Source organism: Pinus tabuliformis, chromosome 4_2 (genome assembly GCF_031772625.1).
Source record: "Pinus tabuliformis cultivar Carrire ecotype Pingquan chromosome 4_2, CPIR1, whole genome shotgun sequence".
Classification (NCBI taxonomy): Eukaryota; Viridiplantae; Streptophyta; class Pinopsida; order Pinales; family Pinaceae; genus Pinus; species Pinus tabuliformis.
Genome location: NC_142304.1, coordinates 91,126,172 through 91,149,353, shown reverse-complemented (window position 1 = coordinate 91,149,353; position 23,182 = coordinate 91,126,172). Strand labels below are relative to the sequence as shown.

The window sequence follows — 23,182 nt, the reverse complement described above, 5'->3', positions numbered from 1 at the left end:
GGTGTTCAGGAAGGATAAAAAAGTGCAAGTTCCAAGGGTGGCCACCCTATTCCTTCTCGATCTCCATCCCCTGCAGTTCCCCCCTTTTTGTGAAGGCACGGGGTTGGGGAAGCTTTTTCTCTATTTGAGCCTCCCCTTGTGAGCTGGTAGACACATTTGATATCTCTATTTATTTCATGTTGTTTTCTTCCCTTCTTCCTTTTGGCCCCTAGCTTTATGGAGAAAAGGTGGGATTATTGTGGATTGGTGTTCGGGAAGGACGAAACATAGTGCAAGCTCCCAAGGTGGCCACCCTAGTCCTTCTCGATCATCGTCCCCTGCAGTTCCCCCCTTTTTCCAAGGCATGAGGTTAGGGAAGCTTGTTCTCTATTTGAAGCCTCCCCTTGTGAGTTGGTAGCCATGGTTGATATCCCTTTCTTTCATGTTGTTTTCTTCCCTTCTTCCTTCTCGCCCCTAGCTTTAGGAAGAAAGGTGGTATTGTTGTGGATTGGTGTTTGGGAAGGATGAAATGCAATGTGAGCTCCCGGGGTGGCCACCCTAGTTCTTCTCAAGCATCGTCCCCTTCAATTCCCCCTTTTTGCGAAGGCATGGGGCTTAGGGTGCTTGTACTTTGTTTGAGCCTCCCCTTGTGATCCATTTGCCACGTTTGATCTCTATTTCTTTCACCTTGTTTTCTTCCCTTCTTCCTTTTAGTCCCTATCTTTACAGAGAAAAGGGGGAATTGTTGTGGGCTGGTGTTTGGGAAGGATTAAAAGCAGTGCGAGCTCTTGGGGTGGCAACCCTAGTCCTTCTCGATTGTTGTTCCATGCATTTTCCCCCTTTTTGCAAGGGTGTGGGGATCGGGGAGATTGTTCTCCATTTGCTCCTCCTCCTATGAGGGGGGTAGACACCTTTGTTTCTATTTCTTTAATGCATTTTTCTTCCTTTCCTCGTTTTCGCCCTTAGCCTTACATTTGTTGTGGGGAGTGCCCCTATTCAGTGTTGTGGCATATTTTTCGGTAATACATGGAAACGACTCTCGGAAAAGAATATCTCAACTCTTGTTATGATGAAGAACGTAGTGAAATGTGATACTTAGTTTGAATTGTAGAATCTTATGAATCATCAAGATTTTGAACGCAATTTGCACCCGAGGCCTTGGTCGAGGACATGTCTGTCTGGGTGTTGCATCCCATTCAAATGTGCTCCCTGCAATATGTTAGGGAGAAATAGAGCTGGTCATCCATGCCCAATGCGGTGCAGATTCCATAGCTAAAATTTGCGGCTTCCTCCCGCAGCAAAAAAAAATTGGGGTTTCCATGTCACACCCAAAATTTCGGGTTTCCATGTCGCACCCAAAATTTGGGGTTTCCATGTCACACCCAAAATTTCGGGTTTCCATGTCGCACCCAAAATTTGGGGTTTCCACCCGGTGCATAAAATTTGGGGCTTCCACCCAGTGCAAAAAATTTGGGGTTTCCATGTCGTGCCCCATCACTCAAACTTGGGGAAACTTGGGGTTTCCATGTCATGCCACGACCGAAACCGGTGGTGCCCAAACCTGTGGAAACTTGGGGTTTCCATGTTGTGCCCTGTTGCCCAAGCCTAGGAAACTTGGGGTTTCCATGTCGTGCCACAACCAAAACCGGTAGCGCCCAAGCCTGGGGAAACTTGGGGTTCCCATATCATGCCATGGCGCCTAAGCTTGGGAAACCTGGGGTTTCCATGTCGCATCACAGCCGAAATCGGCAGTGCCCAAGTCTGGGGAAACATGGGGTTTCGATGTCCACCCTTAATGGAACCACGGGTTTCCACATTTTATGCATGATGGAAATGTGAGGTTTTCAATAATGGCCCAACGTGGGGAACTTTGGGTTCCATGACGATGCAAACCAGCTCGTAAGTCTCGGGAACTTGGGGTGTTTCGAAACCGCTACCCAAGTCTGGGGAACTTGCGGTTTTGATGTCGCGGCACAACTGAAACCACCACTGGAAACCACCCAAGTCTGGGAAACCTAGGGTTTCCATGTGGCAGCACACCCTGAATTTCCCGAGAGTCTATGGAACTTCGGATTTCCATGTCGTGGGGCGACGAAAAGCCACCAAAGTCTGGGGAACTCAGGGTGTCCATTTCACGATGTGATGGAAACTGCTACCCAAGTTAGTGGACACATGGGGTTTCCATTTCATGTCACGAAAAAAATTGCTACCCAAGTCTATGAAACGCAGGGTTCCCATGTCACTCGCAACGCGGCTAAAACTACTGCCCAAGTCTGGGGAGCTTCAGCTTTCCATGTCATCACGCGATAGGGAACGAACGCCCAATTTTTTGGAGCTTCAGGTTTCCATGTCATCACACGACATGGAATGACACCCAAGTCTACCAAACACAGGGCTTCCATTCCGTGGCATGACGAAAACCGCTCGGGGTCTTCCATGTCCCGCCATGCTAGAAACCATGAACTCGGTGCAGGGAACTTGAGTTTCCATGCTGCGGAACGACAGAGAATTGCCCAAGCCCGCGGAACCCAGGGGCTTCTGTTTTGTGGCATGAGGGAAACTGCCTAATTCCAAGAACCTTTGGGGTCTCCATCTCCTGCCCAAGTGAAAAACATGGCCTTGGTGCGGGGAACTTGGGTTTCCATGTCGCAACACGACTGAAATCGCCCAAGTTTATGGAACTCATGGTTTCCATGTTGCGGAATGATGAAGAATCACCCAAGTCTTGTGAACTTGGGGTTTCCATTTCACGAAAGGGTGGAAATCGCTTCCCTGGTCTGTCTCTGGAGCTTGGGGTTTCCATGCCTCATTGCGACGGGGGTCTTCCAAGTGCAGGAAAAGCGGGGTTTCCCTACCCTGTCGTGATGACAGCTGCCTAAGTGCATGATATCTAGGGTTTCCATGTCCCATTGTGTTGGAAACCTCTACCACATAAGGGGCGGGGGGGCTGGGGTGTCAGGTATTCGAGTTGGAAGCACTCGAGAGAGTCGAAAGACTGAACCCGTAGTACGGGTGCCCACGTTCAGTTATATGCGAAGACTTGGCATGGCAGTCACTTATGCACGACGGTGATGGGCACACTCATAGCGGGTGCGCCGTGTTGGGTAGGGTGCATGGCCCTTGATATGTGCACGATGGGCGAGTCACCGATGGAAGGCGCGCGAGCGACCATTGTTGGGTGCCCATATGAAAGAGGTGACTATGTGCGGATGAGTTAGGATGCGGGCAGGTGTGCGACGTGTGGCGATAGGTGTAATCAGCTAAGTGTTGGAGCCTACCCATGGGTGCGATGATGCACACAAAGGGACACAATAGTTCGGTAGAATGGGGTGTGTCGAGGTTATGTGGTAGGTCAGCCAGGCATGCATGTTGACAGACCTAACCCTTGTTATCCCTGAGAGACACGACCCTTGGGAGAAAGGATGAGTATAAGTAAGGAGGATGGCGTTCAATGAAGGGACATCGAACTCAGACTTCCACATCACATAACAAGTGCAAAGGAAGGAGTTAGGTGAAAACAGAAGGAAGAGAAGGACGTAGGTAAGAGGGCCGCACCAGTGGGCATATTACAGCGAGAGGGTCAGACTTTGTAGTACAGATAGGCAGAGTGGAGCAGGTTACTGACCGGGCAGGCAGGCCGCACTGCGTTCGAGCCATGCACCCTCACTATGGACTGCACCGATGGGCAAACTTTGGGTACCACAGAATGGAAAGTTGGGCGGACAGGTTTGCAGTTTAGGTGTGGAGTTGTATCATGCAGGCCACGAGCAGTGCAACACGACCACACAACATGACAGGTTGAAATAATAATTGAAGAAGATAAATTGATGGTAAGTTATTTTCACTGCATTGTTAAGAACACTTATTGGAAAATTGACTGAGTGTTGAAGTAGGTGCAGACCATGTACTCAAGTATTGGTAAAAGGAAAAATTACGGTGGTGCCGCACCCGCTTATGTGTGGTTGAAATACTACCACTAGGATAGGAGTGTGACATGGGGTCTCCCAGTCCCTCCTTGACAAAATTCGGCAAATTGTGGGGAACCCAGGGATTCCATGTCTCGCCTTGTCGAAAGACTCCCAAGTGCGGGAAATTTGAAGTTTCCATGTCTCGTGATGATGGAAATCATCCCAGGTGTAGTAAAATTGGTGTAAATCAATTCTGTAACCTCACATCAAGAAAAAGGCTTGGTAGGTCAGGAGAATGAAGGCTTCTTCATTGGTAAAGGATCTCGCTAAGGATCAAAGTTTGGATTCTCTTCTAGAGCTAGTCCACCAAGCACTATCAAAAGTTGAAAGAAGGACACAGTGTTGGGGAATGAAGTGTCGAAGAAAAAACGTGTAGAGAGGAGGAAGGACTTGACTTGTGCTTGGAGGATATTCTTGTCAAGGTTCTAGGACTTCACAATGACCAATAAGAAGCTTAAATAAGAGAAATTTACGAAAGGGTTTTCCTCTGAGATAGAGAGAGGTTTTGCCCTGGCAGATAGCCAACATATTGTGTTCTTGTTCTTATGTTTTTGGCACCAGTTTGATGAAGTAAACACACATGCATTAATAAGAAGAGAAGAAGATTAAGATAACAGGATAAATTGTAAAAGAGCTTCGAAAATTGTTATCAAGTCTAGAAGAATCTTGCTATACCCCATTGCCCCAGATTCTTCAACGTGGTATCGGAGCTAAGGTGACACATCAAGGAAGGGGAATCTCAAGAACATCTGCAAGGTTGAAGGATCAAGCCAAGAAGTATCAATCACATCAAGGACAAGAAGGTTTACCATCTATAATTCATCATGGAAGACTACAAAGAAAGAATAAATGCCTTGTATACAGGAAACTACAAGAAGAACAAAACAAAGAGGGACCTACATCAAGCTACACCATCTTGAAAAATGAAAGGCACTATGAGTCAAGTCATCAAGCAAGTCCATTTGAAGAAAGCAAATTGAAGAACATCAAGATCTAAGGAAGGCAAGCCATCAAGTCTTCAAGAGGAAAGCAAGTTCACTACATCTCAAACTATATCAAGTATATGTCCCCTTCTGAGTATACCTCAATGTCTTTTTGCAAGGAAAGTAACAAATTGGTTGGGACCACTACATGTCCAAAGTCCAATTATTTGGATGCCAAGAATATGGATGCTACAAAAGGGATTTTCCTAAACTTAAGAAGGATAACAACAACAAGAGAAAAAGGGAAGAATCTCATGTAACTCAAGAAGTGAAAGAAGACGACAAGAAGAAAAAGAAGGAAGATCCTCCCATGACTAAGTCAACCTCTTTGCTTAAAGTCTTCTTTCAAAGTTTTGAGTAGTATAGGAGCATATAGAAATAGAACAGATTGCATGGTTAAAGATATCTTCTAGAATATAGGAGCATGGTGTAGATATAGCTCAAGATATTCACATAGAAGGAGCATACCTATTATAGGGTCTAATCCATAATGAAAAAATGATTGATCATGATCAAAATTCTTAGAAGGCCTCCATCATGAAAGGAAGAAACATTTGCAAGGTAAGGGTCTTCAATATCCTCTAATAGAATCTTCAAAATAAGGTTCGTACATAAGGGGTAGATGTCTCATTGGGAGTCCCATTTATGGGATTCAAGAAAGGATGATATACAGGCAAGAGCAGATGAAGCAAGAAAGGCTACACCAATCAAGGAGAACTATCAAATAAAGCCGAGATGATAAAAGAATAATCAAGATGAGGTATGTATGCATCAAAGTTTAAGTCATGTCATCATATATATTTGGTCATGGGAAAATTTCTATAATCATGATCAAGAATAAAAGGATCTCTTTCGCCAACGATATGCTCGGAGGCATGTACTACAATGGAGTAAAGGTCAACATGAAGAAGTGCTCTCATAAGGAGTATAAGGTGGTTGACTAATCAATCCAAGAAGAAGAAAATGAAGAAAGAGATCAAGCATGTGAAGAACATCATGGTCACAAAGAATAACTATTTGACAAGATTCCTCAACATCTCTCGAAAGAAGGCATGGAAACTCTGACAAAGGAAGAAAAAGATCAAAGGACCCTTGACACCTACGAAGGCCTTGGAGATAGTAAGGTGTAGATAACCGATTCAACTCTACAAATATGTCATGATGAAGAGGCCATCCAAAAAAAGCACCATTTGATGTTGAAGCAATATCACGATGAAGTCATGAAGGGCCACTAAATCAAAGTATGGGAACAAGAAAGTACAACTAAGCATCCATGTGATAAGTATTATGAAGGATAGAAAAGATGAAAAAGGAGTAGATAGATGACAAAAATTACCTGATATATATCAAGAAGGCCACTTTCCATGAAGGGAGCAATGACATGACAAACTAAGAGGGAAAGTGATCGATTGTCTGTACCTTGCCAAGAAGAAGTTCAAAAATAGTCTTCATGACATCGAAGGAAAGAAGGAGATCAAGCAGCTGAAGGACCCATGAAGAAGACATTGTTGATGAATGGACAAGTCCCTAGATAAGAGGGAGTTCTAACAAGTTTTCAACTACAAAGGAGCTTGGGCAAGTTCCTTGTCAAAGGAAACTTGGGCATGTCTTCCTCAATCAAGGGAAAGAGATAGACACAACATTCTTGTCCTCACTTGGCAAGAAATAATGGGAGGTTTGGGTAATCATCTGGGATCTGATGCTCTTTGAGGATGTGTAGGGCATCCAAGACAAGAGTAGGCAAGAGGACTGATATTCATTGAGGGCTCAGAACCCAAGATAAGAGTTGTCCTAGAAGGTCATACTAAGGGAACACCTGGGTGGGTATGTACCTTCAGAGACAATGACTAAGGTGTTTATAAGCCATTGGCCTCACCAACATTGTACTCTAATCTTATGAGAGATAAAGTTGTTAGTCAAGGCCTTGCTATGAACAAATTTGGATAATATGGTGCTATACTAGATGGGTTGCCAATCCGATTTCTCTTATGTGAATTATTCAATATTGAAAAATAGCCAAACACATTGTAATGATTTATGAATACCTCCCAAGTTAAGAGGGGGTGTTGAAGAAAGTGTAACTGGGTTCAGTCTTCATAAATGTACTTTTGATATTTGTATTTATTCAAGAAAAGAAATATATATATATATATATATATATATATATATATATATATATATATATATATATATATATATATATATATATGATATTTATCATTGAGTTTCTTTCTCATTGAAATAGGCCTAGCACATGTTAAAGTGTTATAGGTGAGTCAAAGAGTCAAAAGAAAATGTTGAAGACCTTAAGGGCATGTTACACTAGGTATATTTATGTATTAGAGTCAAAGATATTCCTACCCTCATGCCTTTGTTTGGGTCATGCGCCCATTCAAACCCCAAATTTTGTTCGAGTGGGCCAGGTCGTGTCATGTGTGGGTGCCTAGGCACACATGGCCATGCCGAAAATGCTATGTCATGACTTCCCGTGTGTCTTCTGCACATTCGTGTAGCCCATTTGCCTGATGCTCCCTCGTGCCTTTGTTTGGGTCATGCACCCATGGAAACCCCAAATTTCATTCAGGAGGGTTGAGTTGGCTTGTCCAGGGTGGGTCGAGTCGTGTCGTGTCGTGTGTGGGTGCTCGGGCACATGTGGCCCTGCCAAAATTCTAATTCGTCACCGCCCATGTGTCTTTTGCACGTTCGTGCAGCCTGTTTTCCTGAGACTCCCTTGTGCCTTCGTTTGGGTCATGCACCCATGGAAACCCCAAATTTCGTTTGGGCTATGCACACATGGAAACCCCAACTTTCATTTGGGCGGGTCGGGTCGTGTCGTGTGTGGGTGCCCATGCAAACACATTCAGGCGAGTTGGGTCGGGTGGTGTCGTGCAAAAAATGCTAAGACGTGACCACCCAAGTGCCTTCTGCACATTCATGCGGCTCATTTTCCTGACGCTCCCTTGTGCCTTCGTTCGAGTCATGCACCCATGGAAACCCCAAATTTCGTTCGAGCGGGTTCGGTCATGCCATGTGTGGGTGCTCAGGCACACGTGGCAGTGCTAAAAATGCTAATTCGTGACCCCCCATGTGCCATCTACACGTTTCTGCGGCCCGTTAGCCCGATGCTCCCTTGTGACTTCATTCAGGTCATGCACCCATGGAAACCCCAAATTTTGTTTGGGTTGGTTCATGTCATGTCGTGTGTGGGTACTCATGCAAACGGATTCGCGTGGGTCAGGTCGGCTCGCCCAGGGCCGGTCGGGTCATGTCGTGCCATGTCTGGGTTCCTGGGCACAAGTGGTCGTGCCAAAAATGCTAAGTCGTGACCACCAGCCAAAAGACAATTACCCAACTCCCTATATTGATCAAATCATTGATGCTTGTGCCGGCAGTGAAATATTCTCCTTCATGGATGGTTTTTCCAGATACAATCAAATAAATATTCTACCTGCTGATCAACCAAAAACGACTTTCATTTGTCCATGGGGGACATTTTCTTATTGAAAATTACCTTTTGGGCTCAAGAACGTCGGTGAAACTTTTCAAAGGGCCATGTCTTACGTGTTTCATGACATCAAGCAGATTGTGCAACCCTATCTCAATGATTTACCCGTTCATTCATTACATCGAGCTGATCATCTCATTCATTTACGAGCAATCTTTATGAGGTGTAGGCATTATCAAATTAGGTTAAATCCACATAAGTGTGTTTTCTGTATAGAAATGGGTCGGTTACTGGGATTTTTTGTTTCGAAAGCGGCATTTGTGTCGATCCCTCGAAGGTTGAAGCTATTGTCAAATTGCCTCCTCCTTCGACTCTTCGCCAACTCCAAAGTTTGCAAGGGAAAGCAAAATTTTTACATTGATTCATTCCTAACTACGCCGAGATAACAAAGGGTTTTACCCAGTTGTTGAAACATAATACTCCATTCTTTTGGGATGAGATAGCTGACAAATCTTTTGATGCACTAAAACACACGTTGACCCATGCACCGTTATTGCATCCTCCCAACTACAACCAGGACTACTTCTTATATCTCGCTGCCTCTCATTCCACCATTGGAATGGTATTAGTTCAGGAAGATGAATTCGGTAGTGAACATGTGATTTATTATCTTAGTCGCACTTTGAATCCAACTGAGCTAAAATATTCACATGTGGAGAAATTGGCCCTGGCAATTGTGCAAGCTATCCAACGTTTTCGTCATTACCTTTTACTACGCAAAACTACAGTAATTTCCAATTGCAACCATATGATCTATATTTTGACCAAACAATTGCTAGGGGGCAAGTATTGCAAATGGATTTTTATCCTGCAAGAATTCGACTTGGAGTTTGAAAAATCTAAGTGAAAGAAATCTTTAGTTTTTTCGGAGTTGATGTGTGACTTCCCGCATGTTGATACTGAAACTGTGGCGGAAGAGGCCATTATGGACGAATCCTTATTTCTAATCAGCACTTTAGATCACTGGTATGGAGATATCATAGTTTATCTCCAAACCTAATCCTTTCGGCCTAAAATTTCAAGATGAGAGCGTCGAAAAATACGATTCCAATCCCAACAATACAAAATTATTGGAGAAACACTTTATCATCATGGGCCAGACTCTATTTTCTGATGTTGTTTAACTCATGAGGAAGCTGAAAGGGTTCTAAATGACTGTCACTCTCGAGTGTGTGGCGGTCATATGTTTGGGTTTGCCAAAGGCCAAAAGATATTGCACGCTAGCTATATCTGGCCGTCTTTGTTTAAAGACTGTATTAATGCGGTCCGAAAATGCCACAACTACCAAATTTTTGATCGAAATATGCGCACTCCACCTGCTCCTCTCCACCCTATAATTACCGTTGATCCTTTTGCAAAATGGGGCATCGATTTTATTACATGTAACCCTCACTCGGCCGGGGGGCATACATATATCATCCTTGCGGTAGATTATTTTACCAAGTGGGCTGTGGCGATGCCTACATTTTGTGGCACACGGCAACACTGCTACGATTTTTGTTTTCAATCATATAATTGCTAGGTTCGGTGTTCCACAAGAAATTATCACTGATCATCGGTGTAATTTTCGAAACATTATGATGACTGAACTAACAAACCAACTTGGCCTGCGTCATGATAGTTCAACTCCATATTATCCACAGGCTAATCGTCTAGTTGAAGCCATCAACAAAGTTCTAGTCATCATGATCTGACGAATCATTGGGATTCATAGGTCGAATTGGCATAAAATGCATTTTCAGTGCTTTGGGCGTATCAAACCTCAGTAAAAACATCAACTGGTTTCACTCCTTTCCAACTAGTTTACGGTTGGGAAGCTGTGTTACCCATTTAATGTGAAATCCTGTCATTGCAAATTGCCATAGAATTACTTCTAGCCACTCCCGAAGAGGAAAAACATTTGTTTTACTTGGCTCAGCTAGATGAGAATCGACGTGATGCTGCACTAGCAATCAAAGCTCATGCCAAATGTATTATATCTCAGTATGATCGAAATGTTACACCTCGTATTTTTTCGGAAGGAGACCTAGTCTTATGGTACGATCAAGCAAATGATAAATTAGGCGCTCGAAAATTCGTACCCATGTGGCATGGTCCTTATGTTGTCAAGCGAAAGCTAGAAAAAGGGGCCTATGAATTGGTAGAATTTGATGGAGTCTCTTTAGGTAAACCCAGAAATGGTCTTTATTTGAAGAGATATTATGCTTAAATCTGGGTATGGAGATTTTTAGTTAGGTTAGTTTTCTTTCTAGTTGGTGTGTTTTCAGATTAAAAAGGGTGCTTATTTTAGAGAGTGTTTTTGTCATTATTCCTACTTATCTTGATTTTACCCTTGATATTATAGATGTCGACGTCTCTTCAAGCATACATTGGTTTTGCTGATGGTGCTTGTCGTAATACACAGAACATTTCTTCCATAGCTTGGGTTATCTATTTGCCCTCTGATGAGTTGGTATCTATGCATGGGGTAAGCCTCGGTCAAACAACGAACAACATTGCAAAGTATAGTGCAGTGATTGAGTTATTATCTGAATCCATCTCATTTGGGATTCAGATTTTGATTTTGAGGTTAGATTCTGAACTCGTTGTATTACAGCTTAATAGAGTGTATGCCATTAGAAATCCAGTGTTATTGAGATTATTTTTCAGAGTTCGTCTCTTGGAACGTGAATTTGAATATATTGAATATAGCATATTCCAAGATATTTAAATACATTAGCAGATGCAATTGCTTCTCAAATGTTAAGTATACATTTGCAGTAATCAAACAAGTAAATTTAAAAACATTTCATAACATGTTTTACAAGATAGCCGGTAATAGTGATATAGCATAGCATAGAAGTGTGTCATATATACATCATCTTCGATCATAGATTGAAAAACACCTTATGATCGGCAAAAATGATAGTACAAAAAGAAAAAATGTCATATGAGTCTACAATAAGCGATCATCCTATCATTGGCGATGATCACGATAAGAAACCATTGTAGGGGCCACCCTACAAAGGAACCTCTTGAAAGGTCGTGGGACTCCAATCACATAGCGCTGTAGCCTAAGAGGAATGCCATCTATGCTAGTCTCTGGAATGTCTGTTGTAAAATGCTCTAGATGGTTTTCCAATTTGGCCAAGGTCTCTATATATTCGTCCCATGGGGCTGGTGCTACTGCAGCTGGTTGTTTCCTCTCATAGGGCCGGAGAGTGGCTGGTCGTCGTGGACCTACATCTTCATTTGAAACTTTTTACTATAAATTTTTGGATGATTTAAAAACAAAACAAAAAAAATTTAATTAGAAAATGTTGAAAATGATTTTACCTGAGTCATCCCATTGCTCTCCTGGTGGAAGAGCCATGTTTGGGTCACCACAATAATCCATCCTAGCATAAGGAAAATCCTGAATAGCAAAAATTTTGTTCTCCAACCAATGAAAATACTTTGGAGGAAATCGAACAATCTCTGAACCCTCCTCAAGATGACAGGCCATAACTGCAACCCAACGCATCAGTTTGGGCTCTCGAGGAAGTCCAGCTCCAATGGAAAGATGTTGTGGGACCAACATTGGGAGCCGCTCTAGACCAAAGCTCACAACTAAGAAACCATATTCAAAATTTTTCAGTTGTCCGTTCTTTGCTCTAGTCAGTTGGCCTTTTACATTAGCCAACACAGCTTTGCACCAGTTGAAGATGGTGCCCCGAAAGCAGTCTACTGCCATCTGCATTTGGGATCCAGTGGCCATATGTAGTGTTGCACTTCCACAGAGTCTGGTGATAGTAAATACAATCACTTTGAGTTTAGGACGGGAGATGGTTTTGATATCAATCCCTTTGTCCTTGGTTTGGTCATTACAAAACTCTATCCAGAGGCTATCAACAGACTGGCCACCTAGCCTAGCCCCGAATAGAGTCAATTGTTCACCTCTCTTAGGCAAACCAGTCAAAAAATAAATGTCGTCTGGCTCCATTTCGAGCTGGTGGCCACCAATAAAGAAACACTGGTCATGTACATTCCACCTGTCTACCAGCCACTGCAAAAAGTCCACCGGGCCCTCATGCCAGGTATGGCCCAGAATTTGAATAAACAGCATGCCTTCAATGAATCAATCGAAGTTTGATGATTAATCACAATGAGGTCCACATCCTTGTGCTCCCGTTCCTGCCAGTCAAGCATGGTGTATACCCTACATTCAATAAAAAGGAGGATTAGAATATTTTAAATCAAAGTTTTTGGGTGGAATTTGAAAAATTTAAGTTTGAAAACCTATGCTACGAGGACCGCACCCTCTATATTAGAGATAGTGCATAGGTCCACACTCTGGCTATACAGCAGGTGCGGGCCCCTGACTTTTTTCCTTTTACGAAAAAGTTGGGGTCCGCAGGTTTCCTATACTGCGCCTGCGAACCCCCGCACGCGGTCTTTTAACCTAAATATTTCCTAAAAATCGAAATAAAACCCTAAAAACAAATTTCAAACCGATGAAATGCAAGAGTAAGATGATGTGGATTACTTGGAGGTGACGGTGCTTGATTCCAACGGAAGGATTTTCTGCAATATTCACCGGAATTTTCTTACCAAAAGCTCTCTTTTCTCACTCTAAAGTCAAACGGTGAAAATGAATTTACAAAAGCCCTTTTTATAAGCTTTTTTGAGTAAATGAATTTTTAATTTGTTTATTTTTCACTTTAAAGAGGTAACTTTTGAAGGATTTTTATTTATTTTAAACAGGTATGAATAATGTTTGAGTTCTTGTGCAGGATAACGGATTTTTCAGGTAAGATTGATCATTTTTGACAAAAAACATTAGAGTCACCTTTAAGCTGTTTTCTGACTCCTAAAATATGAAAAGATTGCCGATTTCATTTTTTAAGCTTGTTAAAACATAATTAAAAATACGGTCCACTTATAGCCCTTTTCTGACCATAAAAACATGAAAAGATTGTCGGATTTTTGTCATTTCAAATTCAATATTGGTTATAAAACGGCGTGTAATTGATCGCTTTTTTACTTTTTCAGATCAGGGGCACTAATTATGAAAAGTACTCCTTTGTCGTAATGATCAAGCGGTTCTCTCAAGTATTATTTTATACCTTTTCGGGCTTGGGAGACACAAATTTACGAAAAAGGAAAACCATGGAGTTTTCTTAAGTTTTTTCAGACTCCCTAAAATTGAAAAACACCAAGTTTCTCCTATACTGGACTCGTTAAAATTTAACAGTAAAGGACCTGTTCAATTAAAAACAGGAATGGACCACTCCTTCTTAGGGTTCGAATTTAAACTAAGTTGGACTCATCCGAAGGATGAGATTATAATCAAGCAAATGTTATCCTCCTCAAGCTTGTCAAAAATAAAGAGGTACTTGCCAGAAATGGTGGGGGAAAAGAGAGAAAAATGAACCTGTTTGTCATAATTTGTGTCTCAGAAGAACATTTAACCACTCTTGAACACGACACTTTTTATTCACCTGGGTTGGGAAATCTTTTGCCTAATAGTTGATCAAACCATATTGAAAGTCTTTAGCCGGTTTCTAGGTATTAACTGTGGGTCAATTGTCTCCAAACCATCTGTTGTGTCATTATGTGTTCAAGAGGTCAGTGCAAATAAACCATTCATCTACAAAATATCTATCATCCATCTTGACCATCCCTGAGTCAGTCCTTGCAACTATATTTTTTCAAACTTGATCTATGATTTCGTGTTGTGGGCTTGCCTATGATGGATCACTTTCTATCGACTTCATCTCATTATCTAGAAAGATGATCTAGAAATCGTCAGTACCTTGGAATATGCATGCCTCAATGGCAGGTTTCTCACCTTCGACGACAGGTTGCATCATTGACCTTCGATCAAAGGACTCCATGACATGTTCAACATCAACACATCTATTCACATTTCATGGATTGTACTAAGTACTTTTAGAGCCATTGACATCACTGGTGGTTTCTCTCACACTCGTTAACAGTTTACATCATTAACTGGTAATCAAGTGGTTTCTACCATGTTCAACTTCGACACATTCATTCACATGGATAGAATCGTACTATTTTAGGAAGTAGAAATCAAGACCCTGGATTTAGTTTCAACCATCCAGGCTACGAGGAATTTTGTATTCATTATACAGTGGACTATTCATAAACAGATGGCTGCGTCCATACTGTGTCTACATGTGTCTATACTTGTGATGTATTACAAGATCATTCCTATATCAGAGGAGTTTAGTTAGTTTTCTAGTCATTTTTTATCTGAGTATGGGAAAGCCTACCTCATCGATGATATGATCTCATATATATATTTTGCATTGAATGTTTTTATAGGTTCCAACCAAGCTCTCCACAAGATAATCCTCGAAATGATAAAGTACTTCACTCTTCTTAGATGATAAATGAAATCCTCATCTACTAAAAACTTCGCACTTTAGGGGGCAATCTGTTACACAAAATATTGTCAATATGACTTTCTGCAGTCAGTGTGAGTTTATCGCCACTCATACTGTCCTCCTTTGCAAATCTCAAACCTCAGCTCTTCATGCCAAGCTTTAAAAATGAGAGAAAGTCCTTGAAAATCAATAAAACTCTGGTTCCGCACTTTCTCTTACCATTACCTGTGGTCCCGCACCCCTTGGTCATATTACCTACGGACCTGCCCACTCTGTCTCTAAAGGAGTGGGTGCGGATCCCTGTAAAAGTAAAAAAGACACAAGTTTATTCTTAAAAACTCACTTTTGGTTAATTCTGGATGCTTCTAGAAGGAATCTTGACGTGGTTGGTTCGCTCCTGGGTAGTTCATGCATCCCGTAACTAAAGGAGCTAACCCCTTGATGAGAGGAGATTATCCCTTTGAAGGAGGGCTCTATCCCTTTGAAGGTGGACCTAGTAACTTCCCTCCTTTGCACTATAAATTAAGGCATTGGGCTGGTTGCTAGAGAGGTTGAAAGCTAAACACTTTTGAGGGTCAATGCTGTTGGAATTGGGACTTCCTAGTTAAGCTTGAGAGGAGAGATTACATACCTTTTGGAATCTTTGGGAAGAGAGTGAAACTTGTCAAAGTAGAGGAGATTCTTGTTGGACCCTGGGAGGAGCTTGTACAACATCAAGGAACCAAGGTTGTAAAGTTCTTCTTTGATTAAAGTTAATACAATCAGATTCATTTTTCTCAATAAATTGTCTTATGTGGTTTATTTAATGAATTCCTTGATCATCATGATAAATATGGTTTATTATATTGGCTTTTCAGATGTTATTTGATATGTGTGCCTATTTGTGTTTGCAGGTTCTTTAAAAAGGAGCTCATTTGGATCAATAGAGCGTGGCTTCCACAAACTAGCACTAGACTTGAGGTAGGCCTAAAACATCTACTATCCTTTATATATAAATCTCATATTTAGAGAAAGATAGAATTTGTTTGGTTTGCTTGTCGCTAGATATCCATAGATACTAGGGAGGTCGGTCTTGTTCACAAGAATGACTTATCTGGCTAAGAGACTCCGACAGCACCTTTTGAGAAATAAGAGTGTTTGGGTTCCAGGGGGAGTATGGTCACAAGGCTGAAACTTAAAGGAAGTGACAGAAGGGCACCACCAGGAATGGAGCCTGTGGCTTAATTTGACTCAACACGGGGAAACTTACCAGGTCTAGACATAGCAAGGATTGACAGATTGAGACCTCTTTCTTGATTCTATGGGAGGTTCCCCTTCGCTGCCAACTTCTTAGAGGGACTATGGCCATTTAGGTCATGGAATTTTGAGGCAATAACAGGTCTGTGACGCCCTTAGATGTTCTGGGTCACACGCGCGCTACACTAATGCAGCCAAAGAGTTTTTCTTCCTGGTTCTAGAGTATCGAGAAATCTTCTCAAAGAACATCATGATGGGGATAGACCATTGCAATTATTGGTCTTGAACGAGGAATTCCTAGTAAGTGCATGTCATCAACTTGTGTTGACTATGTCCCTGCCCTTTGTACACACTACTCATCACTCCTACTGATTGAGTGATCCGGTGAACTGTTCGGATTGCGTCGACGATGGTGGTTTGTTCTTATCAACATTGTGAGAAGTTCATTAAACCTTATCATTTATAGGAAGGAGAAATCGTAACAAGGTTACCATAGGTGAACCTACAGTAGGATCATTGATATCATGGGTTTTCTTTTTTGGTTTGGGTTGGTTGGGTTTTGATTGCAATGTGGGACTCTGTGGTGTGTCTCTAGGGGAGCGGGTTTGGTGTTTAGCAGGAAGATTGTTGGTTGCTTCTCTTAAGGTAATGCTTGTTTTTTCGTGTGTGCTTGCAAGCCATGCTTGTGCTTGTCCCATCCATCCTTTGTTTTTCTTTCCCCTAATGTGTTTCTGTAGGGGGTTCGAAAGCTTGTTTCTTGGGAGCCCTTCTGACGATCTGTTCGGCCGGGAATGGTTGATGTAGTTAAGGTGCTTGGGCAATACGATGGATAAATTTAGACTCATTTGTAGTGGCAGTGCTTAGTCTTTTTTTTGTTGGAAGGCATGGTCCAAGGGTACGGGCTTCCATAGTTGGCTCTCTCGAAAAGGAGGCGGTGGTTGATGTGTTTCTTGGTTGAGCTTTATTGCTGGTGGTTGGGTCGAGGAGTGGTTGCACGCATGCTTGGTAACTCAAACCTTCCGTAAGGGGAAAATTTTTTTGGGGGGGGTTAGTATGGGATGGATAAAGAGTAGTTCAACCCATTGGGTTGGCCACCCTAGTCCTCCTAACCATTCCTCGATATGCCCTCATGGAAGGGTTGGGTGTCCAGGTAATGAAAAACCCCTCCCTTGGTCTGAGCTCCATCTAGATCATAATCTTCCCTATCAATGGGCATGAGGGTGGCAATATTATCTCATGCCTTTACTATCAATGGAATTCCTCATCCTCTCATGAGCCACTCAAATTCTAAGGAAAAAAGAAGTAGCAGGTTGTGTCTTTGTTCCTCCCTTTGGATTGTGGGTTTTTTGTGGGACTTGGTCATTTCTTTGTTTCGTGGTGTGCACTTTATGGACGTCTCTCTCTTTAGTGGCCTTGCACCATCGATGTATTTGTGGATGGTTTCTTTCTCCAGCATTGAGTGTCGGCACATAACAAATCCTCTTTGGTGTTTGATTCTTAACCCCTGTTGACTTTCTCACTAGAAAGTTTTTTTGGTGTTTTGTACACGGAGGGGTGCAATAGCGGGGTGGGTTTGTTATTAGTAGTCTATTTGTCATTTGAAGCTTTGTGCATGGTTGGGGGGTTGTTTACCTCTCAGTAACATGCTCCAAACATTGGTCTCATCAGGGTTGGGGAAGCTTGTTCTCTGTTTGAGCCTCCCCTTGTGAGCGGTAGACATGTTTGATATATCTCTTTCTTTCATGTTGTTTTCTTCCCTTCTTCCTTTTGGCCCCTAGCTTTACAGAGAAAAGGTGGGATTGTTGTGGATTGGTGTTCAGGAAGGATGAAATGTAGTGTGAGCTCCCAAGGTGGCCACCCTAATCCTTCTCGATTGTCATCCCCTACAATTCCCACTTTTTTTCCAAGGCACGGGGTTGGGGAAGATTGTTCTCTATTTGAAGCCACCCTTTGTGAGCTGGTAGCCATGGTTGATATCCCTTTCTTTCATGTTGTTTTCTTCCAATCTTCCTTCTGACCCCTAGCTTTATGGAGGAAAGGTGGGATTATTGTGGATTGGTATTCAGGAAGGACGAAATGTAGTGTGAGCTCCCGGGGTGGCCACCCTAGTCCTTCTCGATCGTCATCCCCTTCAATTCCCCCCTTTTTGTGAAGGAACGGGGCTTGGGAGGCTTGTGCTTTGTTTGAGCCTCCCCTTGTGATCCGATAGCCATGTTTGATCTCTATTTCTTTCACCTTATTTTCTTCCCTTCTTCCTTTCAATCCCTAGCTTTTGGGAGAAAAGGGGGAATTGTTGTGGGCTGGTGTTCAGGAAGGATTAAAAGCAGTGCGATCTCATGGGGTTGCCACCCTAGTCCTTCTTGATTGCTATTCCATGCATTCCCCCCATTTTGCGAGGGCATGGGGCTCTGGGATATTGTTCTCTGTTTGGGCCTCCTCCTATGAGGGGGGTAGACACCTTTGTTTCTCTTTCTTGCATGCGTTTTTCTTCCTTTCCTCCTTTTGGCCCTTAGCCTTACATTTGTTGTGAGGGGTGCCCATATTCAATGTTGTGGTGGATTTTTTGGTAATACATGGAAATGACTCTCAGCAACGAATATCTCGACTCTTGTTATGATGAAGAACATAGCGAAATGTGATACTTAATGTGAATTGTAGAATCCTGTGAATCATCGAGGTTTTGAACACAATTTGTGCCCAAGGCCTCGGTAGAGGGAATGTCTATCTGGGCATCGCATCCCATTCAAACGCGCTCCCTGTAATACGTTAGGGAGCATCAGAGCTAGTGTCTGTGCCCAATGCGGTGCGGTTGGCTAAAATACCTCAAGCGATGTTCATTGGCGTGTATCGGCGAGTGGTCATCTTGTCCCCTTGGATGGGCAGTTGGCATTAGCTGATATGGGCTTTGTGTGGCATCGCTGGAACTTTCTTTGCTATCTCTTGTCCTCCCATCAGGTAGGGCAGATTTAGCTCCAACTTTATGACCTCAGCTCAGGAAAGAACACTCGATGAGTTTAAGACTATAATTAAGCGGAGGAAAATAAACTTACAAGAATTCCCTTAGTAGCAGTGGGCGAACTGAGAAGAGCCCATCATGGAAATCGAGCGGTAGCATCACTTGAATTGTAGTTTGTAGAAGTTTCCTCAGTGGCAGACCTAGGCCAAGTCCCTTGGAAGGGGGAACCTAAGAGGGTGACAACCCCATCGGGTTGGGACCCCGCCGCATCACGAGGCATTGTTGGCGAGTCAGGTTGTTTCGGAATACAACCCTAATTGGGTGGTAAATTCTATCCAAGGATAAATACGGGTGAGAGATCGATAGCGAACAAGTACCACGAGGGACATATGAAAAGGACTTTGAAAAGAGAGTTAAATAGTGCTTGAAATTATGGGGAGGGAAGCAAATGGAGGTTGTCGATGCGTCTTGGTCGAATGTGGAACGACTCAAGCTAGTCCGCCACTCAACTTGAGGTGCAAGCCAACAAGGGTTGCTGCATCATCATAAGCACGGGTGGATTACTACCTAATTTTTTGTGATTGCAGTGGTTGAGGAACGAAGCGTGCGCCCTTGTGGCGTGCCGTGTGCACCTGCAAACTCGTGTTGTTGGTTGGTGGGCTTTCCATTCGACCTGTCTTGAAACACAGACCAAGGAGTCTAACATGTGTGCAAGTTGGTGGGTTTGAAAACCCGCGAGGTGCAAGGAAGCTGATGGGCGAGATCCCCTCTCTTGGGGGGAGCATTGTCAACCAACCTTGAGCTTATGTGAAGTGTTCGAGTGCGAGCAAACCTGTTGGGACCTGAAAGATGGTGAACTATTCCTGAGCAAGGTGAAGCCAGAGGAAACTCTACTGGAGGCTTGCAGCGATACTAATGTGAAAATAATTTGTCTGACTTGGGTATAGGGGCAAAAGACTAATCGAACCATCTAGTAGCCTGTTTCCTCTGAGGTTTCCCTCAGGATAGCTAGAGCCACACTCAAGTTTTATCAGGTAAAGCAAATGATTAGAGGCATTAGGGGTGTAATTCCCTTGACCTATTCTCAAACTTTAAATAGGTATGAGGGTGTGACTGCTGCATTGAGCCATGCTGTAGAATTGAGAGCTCCAAGTGGGCCATTTTTGGTAAGTAGAACTGGCGATGCAGGATGAACCGAAAGTTGATTTATGATGCTGAATTGTGCACTAACCTAGATCCCACAAAGGGTGTTGGCTGATTAAGACAACAGGATGACGGTCATGGAAGTCGAAATCCTCTAAGGAGTGTGTAACAACTCACCTGCCAAATCAACTAGCCCCGAAAATGGATGGCACTGAAGTGCGCAAACTATACTCAACTGTCGGAGCAATTTCCTGGCTCCAATGAGTAGAAGGACATAGGGGTTGTTGAGAAACCTCGGGCTCGAGCTTGGATGGATCGGCCCCCGGTGCAGATATTTGTGGTAGTAGCAAATATTCAAATGAGAACTTTGAAGACTGAAGTGGGGAAAGGTTCCTTGTGAAGATCACTTGGACATGGGTTAGTTGATCCTAAGAGATGGGGAAGCCTTATATCAAGGGTGCACTCTACACGAGCATCGAAAGGGAATCAGGTTAATATTCCTGAACCGGGACATGGCAGCAGGCGACAATGTTAGGAAATTCGGAGACTTCATCGGGGCCCCAGGAAGAGTTATCTTTTCTTTTTAACAGCTTTCCCACCATGGAATCGGTTCACCCGAAGATAGGGTCCAGTAGCTGGAAGAGCACCGCACGTCTTGTGATTTTGGGTGTGCCCTCGGTGGCCCTTGAAAATCTAGAGGACCGAGAACCATTCATGCCCGGTCGTACTCATAACTGCATCAGCTCTCCAAGGTCAATAGCCTCTGGTCAATAGAAAAATGTAGGTAAGGGAAGTCAGCAAAATGGATATGTAACTTCAGGAAAAGGATTGGCTTTGAGGGTTGGGCCTAGGGGTCTGTACCCTCAACTCGTGGGCTGTTGTCAGTCTACCAGAGCTGCTCTCACAATGAGGGCAGGTAGTTGAGTGCCGATTGGGCTACAGGCATAGAATGCCCCCTACCGGGGGCTTTTCCCTAGGCGTTGAATAGTCGACTCAGAACTGGTATGAACAAGGGGAATCTGATTGTTTAATTAGAAAAAAGCATTGCGATGATCCCTACGAATGTTGATGCAATGTGATTTCTACCTAGTGCTCTGAATGTCAAAGTGAAGAAATTTAACTAAGCGTAGGTAAATGGTGGGAGTAACTATGACTCTCTTAAGGTAGCCAAATGCCTCATCATCTAATTAGTGACGTGAATGGATTAATGAGATTCCCACTATCCCTATCTACTATCTAGCGAAACCACAACCAAGGGAACGGGCTTGGCAGAATCAGCGAGGAAAGAAGACCTTGTTGAGCTTGACTCTAGAATAAGTGGAATCTGTTTTCAGCGCAAGTGAAATACCCTTACTTTTAACGTTATTTTACTTATTATGTGGGGCGGAGATGGGGCACTGCCCCTATTTTTAGCCTTAAGGCACATTTTGGCGGGTTGATCCAGGCAGAAGACATTGTCAGGTGGGGAGTTTGGCTGGGGTAGCACATCTGTTAAAAGATAACCTAGGTGTCCTAAGATGAGCTCAACGAGAATAGAAATCCTTTGTGGAACAAAAGGGTAAAAACTCATTTGATTTTGATTTTCAGTACGAATACAAACCGTGAAAGTGTGGCCTATTGATCCTTTAGATTTTTGGAATTTGAAGCTAGAGGTGTCAGAAAAGTTACCGCATGGATAACTAGCTTGTGGAAGCCAAGTGTTCATAGTGACATTGCTTTTTGGTCCTTCGATGTCGGTTCTTCCTATCATTGTGAAGTAGAATTCACCAAGTGTTGGATTGTTCACCCATAAATAAGGAATGTGAGCTAGGTTTAGAGAGTTGTGAGACAGGTTAGTTTTACCCTACTAATGAACTGCACCACAATAGTGATTCAACTTAGTACGAGAGGAACCATTGATTCACACAATTGGTCATCACGCTTGGTTGAAAATCCAGTGGCGCGAAGCTACCGTGTGTCGAATTATGACTGAACAACTCTAAGTCAAAATCCATGCTAGAACCGGTGCATGTTACTCTTCAACTATATCTTAACCTATAGCAGTGGCATCACTTTGTCACTCCCCGGGGCCCATGTCATTTGCAAACCATGACCATGAAGCATCTCGGTCAAGGCAACTTTGAAGTTCAATTCCAAATGGTCGTTGAGAAGAATCCTTTGCAGACGAATTAAATACATGGCAGGGTATTGTAAGTGGCAGAGTGGCCTTGCTACCACGATCCATTGATACTCAACCCTTGGTTGCCTTGATTCAGAGCTTCGCTCTTGTCACAAACAAATCAGGACAACCCTCCCACTCTCATGCCTTTGCCTCTTCCTCCATACGACAATTTTTTATTACTTGGGGGCAGGAAATTTGGGGTTTCCACACCACGATGGAAAAGGCGTCGAAGCCTAGGAAAATTGGGGTTTCCATGTTGCACTCCAGTGCCCAAAATTTTTGGGTTTCCATGTCATGCCCTGGTGCCCAAAATTTCGGGTTTCTATGTTGTGACGAAAAATGTTCCCAAGCATGGGAAAAATTGGGGTTTCCATGCCACGCCCCGGTGCCCAAAATTTTGGGTTTCCACCTGGCGCCTAAAATTTGGGGCTTCCACCTGGCACAAAAAAATTTGGGGTTTCCATGTCACGCCCAAAATTTGGGGTTTCCACCTGGTGCCTAAAATTTGGGGCTTCCGCCTAGCGCAAAAAAATTTGGGGTTTCCATGTCACGCCCAAAATTTGGGGTTTCCACTCGGTGCCTAAAATTTGGGGCTTTCGCCTAGTTCAAAAAATTTGGGGTTTCCATGTCATGCCCAAACTTTTGGGTTTCCAAGTCATGCTTGAACGAAATTTTTTTAGGGCCATGCACCCATGGAAACCCTAAATTTTCTTTGAGCGAGTCAGGTCGTGTCATGTGTGGGTGCCCATGCAAAGGCATTCGGGCGAGTCAGGTCAGGTCATGTCGTGCCATGTGTGGGTGCTCGAGAACATGTGGCCGTGCAAAAAATGCTAAGAGGTGACCGCCCGTGTGCCTTCTACACGTTCATGCGACCCGTTTT

The 23,182-nt window shown here is 43.2% G+C and overlaps 3 non-coding genes across 3 annotated transcripts; all 3 read left to right on the top strand.

Moving 5' to 3' along the window:
* The first annotated feature begins 1,013 nt into the window (after positions 1 to 1,013).
* On the top strand, positions 1,014 to 1,167 carry LOC149168423 (5.8S ribosomal RNA). The gene has a single exon (XR_016260037.1). It is a non-coding gene; the product is annotated as a 5.8S ribosomal RNA (ribosomal RNA).
* A 17,456-nt stretch (positions 1,168 to 18,623) lies between these two features.
* LOC149168422 (5.8S ribosomal RNA) lies at positions 18,624 to 18,777 on the top strand. The gene has a single exon (XR_016260010.1). It is a non-coding gene; the product is annotated as a 5.8S ribosomal RNA (ribosomal RNA).
* Positions 18,778 to 19,023: 246 nt separating this feature from the next.
* Positions 19,024 to 22,396, top strand: LOC149168421 (25S ribosomal RNA). Its single transcript, XR_016259997.1, has one exon. It is a non-coding gene; the product is annotated as a 25S ribosomal RNA (ribosomal RNA).
* Positions 22,397 to 23,182: the final 786 nt, after the last annotated feature.